This window comes from Cupressus sempervirens, chromosome 3 (genome assembly GCF_028749045.1).
Source record: "Cupressus sempervirens isolate cs-2001-9-10 chromosome 3, ASM2874904v1, whole genome shotgun sequence".
Taxonomy (NCBI): Eukaryota; Viridiplantae; Streptophyta; class Pinopsida; order Cupressales; family Cupressaceae; genus Cupressus; species Cupressus sempervirens.
The window spans coordinates 197,664,939-197,671,804 of record NC_143120.1 but is presented as its reverse complement, the minus strand read 5'-3'; positions in this window follow the sequence as shown (position 1 = coordinate 197,671,804).

The window sequence follows — 6,866 nt, the reverse complement described above, 5'->3', positions numbered from 1 at the left end:
TTAATATAAAGAAAAGGATCCGGTCATTTATCGATTAAAAAAAAACTCTTGTGTAAAAAATTATATATATCCAAAAGTAAAAAGAATAAAGGAATAAAATTTTAAAGCTACCATTTTACAACTAAAAAAATGAATTACAACCCCAAAGAAACTCTTGAAACAAATACAAAATTTACTATGCAAAATAAATTTACAATTTAAATCTCCAAACTTTAAAAATCAAGTGTTATAAAAAATAAATAAAAATAATATAAACACAACAAGAAGATTGGAATCAGGGCCTCATCTATATAGGCTTTATAAGTTCCACCTTTCCCTTTGGCCCTTTGTCAATGTTTACCCAAGATGTTAGCACCCATCAGGTTGGCGTAGATAGAAAAAGGTTAAAAACAACCCCTCCTAATAAAGAGTTTGTCTCACCTCTTGAGTCCAAAAACAAGAAAATGAAAAAATATGAGAGCCCCCATCCACATTATGCCACTAAAGAAATGCAAAGAGGAGGTGTACATGATGGATTCAAAGGGTTGTATCAAAACCCTTAGTGCTTGTAGGTCTAATAAAATTGCTAAGGAAAAGTGTAAATATGCTCTAAAGATCAATGAGTCCACTGAGTTTGATGAGTCTATTGTTAAAGCTACTAATGATTATTCACAACACTCTTATAGTGAGAACAAATACCCCATCTCCCTTGTGGCCCCCTTTTTACCCCACAATCCTTGCCCCACCCTTGCCCCCTCACTCCAATCCCATACCTTCATGTAGGTTTTTGTTCAGGAGTAGCCAAAGAATGATGCCAATGCCACTAAACTTGATGACTTGGTGGGTAACGCCAAGAACCAATTGACAAACCTCAAGAACGCAAAGTAGGAGATGAAGAAGGAGGTTGAGAGTATCAACAAGTGTATGCATGTTTCTAACAAATTTTCTATCAAAGTCATGCATGCTTGTTCGATTACCTTTTGTATGACATAAGAGAGGATTGTGGGTTTGAAGCTGAAAGTTGATGAGGACTACATAGAGTTGTTTCAATTCCTTAATTCCTTAAGGAGGAATGGGCCACCACCCTTCTTTCCAAGAGGCTAGGAGGTGATACTAAAGTCTAGTGCTTATGGGGTTCCTTGCTTTTTGTTTTCTAGTTCATGGCGGCCCTAGGGACTTGATATTATGGGTTTTTTTGTTTTTGGTTCTATAGTTAGTGACACCCCTAGGGGTTTTAATAATATGTTTAAAAATATTGTTATGTTTAATGACCTTGTGTGGCTCATGTGCCACTCTTGCATCATGAAATTAAAGGGGGTGTGATAAATAAATAAATTTAAAAAATAAATAAACTAGAGGAGAGAGAAAGTGATAAAAATTAGAGGAGAAATAATTAAAAAATAGAAAATAAAAAAATGGAGAGGCTTTTTCATTTACCGAGGTGCATGGGTGGCATCAAAAGAAAAATAAGAAAAATGGTTGTCATTTAATTTATCGAGGTGTGTAGGTGGCATCTTATAGTTTTGTGGAAAGTTCCTAAAATCATGCATTTGATGTTTGTTGTAATCCACAAAGGTAATATATGTAATTTTTTAATTGGCCAGATGGTGGTGCTTAGTTGTATTTGGTGGGAATTAAATATTTGTTATAAGGTAGTTGCATTTACCTTTTATTCCACATTGGTTGTGTTTTTAACATCTCGGGTGGTAAGTGTCAATTTAAGCAAGGCATATGAGAATTTGTAATCAAGCTCTCAAGGTGTGATCTCTTTTTAGTAGAAGCTTGGAGAATAGGATGAAGTGGAAGAGTGAAGTTTGAGAAAAGCTAGTAGCCGCAACTTGGGAAACAAGGAGATTGCTTGGTGGCTTGCGAGCACAAGTTTAGATCTTCCTTAGAGGTTTCAACCATAGTGTGGATATGGACTAACTAGGGTTTGGGTTAGATCTTATAGATCTTTCAAAACTATTACTTGCTTTGTATTTGGCTATAACTGGGAAGGCCTTATAACTTGACACATTACACGTAATTATTTATTTTATGAATAAAGAGTTGTGTTTGGTATTAGATCTTATTTCTTGCATTGTGTTTCTGTTGTGTGGTTATTTTCTATGGTCCAGGACATCCCTTTTGAGATTTTCCTACCTTGCACTACATCAAGTGGCATCAGATCATAGTTGTTCCTGAGCATGTAGACATCTTGCCAAAGTTGAGGTAGTTTGCACCAGGACCTAGGGTGAAGATTATCTGATCGTGATTGGATCTAATCAATCTTGTGGTGGATTGTTCCTTCTGAAGTTCTAGATATCTTTGTTGTGAGGTGGAAAATCATGGTTTTGGCTTACAATTGCAGAGGACTTACAGATGGATCGATGGTTGCAAAGATGAAAATTTGATCTTATTGACTGAAAGTTTGATATAGTTGGTGATTGTTAAGAGCATGGATTTGTTATAGAGTGTTTGCAAAGATCTAGGAAGATGCCTTTGAGAATATTGGACCTTGGGATGATCATAGATCTCTATGATGTGGTGGAGAAGAAGATTTCATAGACAACTTCTCAGTTGGAAGCTAGTTTAATTGATCAAGTTAAGGAAGGGATAGTTGAGTTTCATAGAGATTTATAGAGCTAGAGTCTACTGATTCAGAAGAGAGTGGCATGGCCGGTTAAGAAGATTGTGCAAAGAAGAAGAAAATTTACTGTTGAGAAAGAGGTAAAGGATGACTTAATTGAAGTTAAAGAGGTACGTATGGTTGGTTTCGTTAATCAGTTTGTGGAATTTGATATAAAAACTATAGAGCAACTTGCAGTTGTTGTTGAGATACCTATGCTTACATAAGAGATTTCTAACCTTGTTGAGACTGGAAAGGAGATTTGTTTTCATGATCAATTGGCTGAATCTGACATGAAAATTATAGAGTATCTTATTGTGTATGATGAGATTACTGATTATGGGGATTTAAATAGAGATGAGGAATTGCATATAGTTGTTGATATGGATATGAATTCATCTATTGCTACTAAGATGATTGAGGATATACCAATTATTGTTGATATGGTTGATATGGATGCTTCTATTGATATGGAGTTGGATGTTGCTAATGTCTACATGATATTGTAGATCAGTGTGTTCTTGATTTGCTTGAGTTACATGGATTGTTGGAAAAGCATAATTTTCAGTTTGTTCCTTGGAGTGAGCATGTTGATTGGGTTGCTAAGACTCATTCAATTCAGATGTTTGTATGGATGAAGTCGAGATGGTTGGCGTATAGATTTTTTTCTTTTGTCTGGGATGGATTGGAAACCTTATATGAAGATGAAGTTGGTTAGAGAAATTTCTTTTGGAATCAAAGTATGGGACACACCTTTCTATCTACCTGGGGAGTATGATGCAGGAGCATCTTACATCGCGAAATTAAAGGTGTGATGAATAAATAATAATAAAAAACTAGAGGAGAAAGAAAGTGACAAAAATTAGAGGAAAAATAATTTTAAAAATATACAAAATGGAAAAATGGAGAGAAAAGGATTTTTCATTTACCGAGGTGCATGGGTGGCATAAAAAGAAAAATAAGAAAAATGGTTGTCATTTCATTTATCAAGGTGTGTAGGTGGCATCTTCAAATTTTGTTGAAAGTTCCTTAAATTATGTATCTAATATTTTTTGTGATCCACAAAGGAAATGCAATTTTCTAATTGGCCACATGGTGGTGCTTAGCTGTATTTGGGTGGGAATTAAATATTTGTTGTGAGGTAGTTGCATTTACCTTTTATCCCGCATTGGTTGTGTTTGTAACATCTTGGGTGGTAAGTTCCTATTTAAGCAAAACATATGAGCATTTGTAATCAAGCTCTCAAGGTGTGATCTCTTTTTGGTAGAAGCTTGGTGAGGAGGATGAAGCAAAGGAGCAAAGTGTGAGAAGAGCCAGTAGTTGGGGCTTGGGAAACAAGGAGATTGCTTGGTGGCTTGCGAGTACAAATTTAGATCTTCTTTGGAGTTTTCTACTGTGTGGATTTGTACTAGCTAGGGTTTGGGTTGGATCTTAAGGATCTTGCAAAAATATTAATTTCTTTATATTTATCCATAACTAGGAAGGCCTTATAGCTTGACACATTGCATGTAATCGGTTATTTTATGAATAAAGAGTTATGTTTGGTATCAGATCTTATTTCTTGCATTGTATTTCTGTTGTTTGGTTATTTTCTGGGGGCTAGGACATCTCCTTTTAGGATTTTCCTGCCTTGCACTGCATCACTACATTAGTTTTCCATTTAAGTATGTCTATATTTCTAGTTTTAATTTCTATGTAAAGCACTCTGATTTTTATTTTTCTAATACAAGAAAAAAAGTGGTTGCTTTGTTCTGTTGTAAATGTGCTAGATGTTGTTAATGTGCTATTAATGCTCTAATTCCTAATATACCATGGGCCAACACCTTGTTGCTACTTTCTTATTCAAAAATAAGAAAATTGGAAATCAAGATTTTTGAACTCCAAAATATAAATGCAAAACTTGAAACAATTGTCATTCAAAAATCATAGACTAATGCACGCATAACAAAGTTAGTAGGACTACAATTTCACACCCTATTAAATGAAATACAATGACTGTGATAGTAATATTTTATTATTTTCCCTAATTAAAGCTTCAAAACACTTATTTTCCCAACTTGTTATGTGAGAGCCAATAGCAATATAGGTAAGTATATTATAAAATATATATTTAAATTATCAAATAATAGAATGCAAGAGCTCCATAAGAGATTGAGTCCCTGCCTTGTACAATGTATGTCGAATAGTTGCATTTGACTTTGTTCACATCAATGAGCCTTAGAAATCAAGTTCGTAAATTTTTGTAAATGCATTAAAATCCACGAAAATCCCTCTACACAAGTTTGAATTTAGTATTAAATTGGTTATAATTTGATATTCATTTAAAAATTGAATTCTTATCTAAGTAAAAATTAAGATATAATATTTTTTTAATATTTAGAATTTAAACTTTTTTTTTTGAAAATTAAATATTTTATTACTAAGTTTTAATTTTAAAAAAAAATTTTCAATTTGTTATAGAACATTTTAAAAATTAGAATATGTTTTTATAAAGACATTAATTTTTTTGATTTGTTTTAATCTAATGGACCCACCTTTCTCACTTGTTTTGAACCCACTTTTTATATTTTACTCAAAATTTTGCTTGTATGAAGCTTTATCTTTTCCAAGTTATTCACCTTCTTTGTTTTTTAGTTTGTGGACTTATCTAATGATTTGATGAGATCAAACTGTTAGTGTTTTTAGGTGAGAGTGGAAGCTTATCTCTATTTTTTCTTCTCTTTTTTACTTGAAGCACTATTTTAAATGTTGAAAAATATATTTTATTATATAAAAAATTAAGACGGAAATCAAAGTATTAAGATATTTGAAAATAATACACATTGATGAGTTCAAATGTAAATAATGAATTTTTAAAATGTCTTACATTTTAAAAATAAAGTAATTCTAAACTTTAAAACTTCAATTATTTAATAAAATGAAACATTGATCATAAATAAAATTTATATACCATTCTCCTATTTTTTCTATTAAATATAAGAGGATCAAAAAACAATAAAACTAGAGAGTTTACAGTATCAACAAGGAGGCCTAGCCACCATTCTCCTACTATATATATAATTTTACAAATATATATTATTAATACTAAATTTTTAAATTTTTTTCTAAAATCTTTATTAATTTAAGAGTAGTGCAAATTATTTAATTTTTAGAAAAAATTTCTAAAATCTTTATTAATTTAAGAGTAGTGAAAAAGAAAAAAGAAATAATAGTTGTAAATACATTTTTAAAAATAAAATAATTCTAAATTTTAAAACTTTAATTATTTAATAAAATGAAATATTTATGATAAATAAAATTTCTAACCATTCTTCTATATTCTCCTATAAATATTAATTTTTTTGGTTCCTAAAAAATTTATTGATTTTAATTTTTTATATCTAACTAATAATAGATGCATGATTGTTAACATAAATTATTTTTGTAAGATTGGTTGAATTCATTTAGCTTTGATATTGGCGGGCAATTACAAAACTAATAAAAGTTAGTTTTTATTAAGGTGAATATGATTTGTATGTTTAATATTTTTAATGTAAATGATTTGATTTAATTTTTAATATTTTAATATTGTATTTTTTATATAATATAATATTTGTCATTCAATTAAAAATACTAAAAAGATATCTTTGATATATTATATAATAGTTTAACAAATACTATTATATATTATTATTATAAAAATATTATTATTTTTATATTTTAATATATTTCTAATATATATTATTAGATGACATATAACATATATATTAATAATTATATTTAAAAAGAAAATATAAATATAAATTATAATTAATATCATTATAGAAAACTATAATGTCTAGTAATTTTTATTAATTAAAATACTTTATAAATTATAATAAATTTATTAAATTAAAACTATATTATTATAAAAGCAATAAAATAAGTACTAAGGGCGATGTCTATGCAGGAATAAAAATAGTATTTTTTAATTAAATTTAAATTTAACATACAATTCTAAATTAAATTTTAATTTAATTATTAAAAATAACAAATAGCTGTTTTGAAGACATTGGCACACTTGTTAATATTTAATCTTACAAATATAAATTATTAATATTTAATCTTTTTCAAAAAAATCATCCTAAAATTTAATTAATTAGCTAAGACTAAAAATAGACTATGACAAAATTTGCAAAAGAAATGAAAACTAAATTTAGAAAAACTAATAATAGAAGTAAAAAACTTAAATCTGCCCATAAAAGCAAGGGTGGCCAATTTGTTTAGTTATTAGGTCTTGGTGATACTTTTAGGTCTTCCA